Here is an 837-nt window from a genome sequence, read left to right on the forward strand (position 1 = left end):
AGAACCCACAGAACCTTTAGAACCTACAGAACCCACAGAACCATTAGAACTTACAGAACCCACAGAACCTTCACAGCCTACAGAAACTACAGAACTAACAGAACGTAAAGAAACTACAGAACCTTCAGAACCCACATAACCTACAGAAACTGCAGAACCCACAGAACCTTAAGAACCTGCAGAACCCACAGAAACTACAGAACCTTTAGAACCCACAAAACCCACAGAAACTACAGAACCCACAGAACCTTCAGAGCCTTTAGAACCTACAGAAACTACAGAACCCACAGAAACTTTAGAACTTACAGAACCCACAGAAACTACAGAACCCACAGAACCTTTAGAACCTACAGAACCCACAGAACCTTTAGAACTTACAGAACCCACAGAACCTTCAGAGCCTACAGAAACTACAGAACTAACAGAACGTAAAGAAACTGCAGAACCTTCAGAAACTACAGAACCTTTAGAACCTACAGAACCCACAGAACCTTTAGAACTTACAGAACCCACAGAACCTTCAGAGCCTACAGAAACCACAGAACTAACAGAACGTAAAGAAACTACAGAACCTTCAGAACCCACATAACCTACAGAACCCACAGAAACTACAGAACCCACAGAACCTTTAGAACCTACAGAACACACAGAACCATTAGAACTTACAGAACCCACAGAACCTTCAGAGCCTACAGAAACTACAGAACTAACAGAACGTAAAGAAACTACAGAACCTTCAGAACCCACATAACCTACAGAAACTACAGAACCCACAGAACCTTAAGAACCTGCAGAACCCACAGAAACTACAGAACCTTTAGAACCCACAAAACCCAC

General features: G+C 42.7%; 1 protein-coding gene across 1 annotated transcript in view; it reads right to left on the reverse strand.

The window, feature by feature from the left end:
• Positions 1-837, reverse strand: part of opn4a (opsin 4a (melanopsin)) — a 15718-nt gene that overhangs the window by 6467 nt on the left and 8414 nt on the right. The window lies entirely within an intron of this gene.

This window comes from Seriola lalandi, unplaced genomic scaffold (genome assembly GCF_002814215.2).
Source record: "Seriola lalandi dorsalis isolate HSWRI2012SDOR001 ecotype SW California unplaced genomic scaffold, Sedor1 jcf7180002054368, whole genome shotgun sequence".
Classification (NCBI taxonomy): Eukaryota; Metazoa; Chordata; class Actinopteri; order Carangiformes; family Carangidae; genus Seriola; species Seriola lalandi.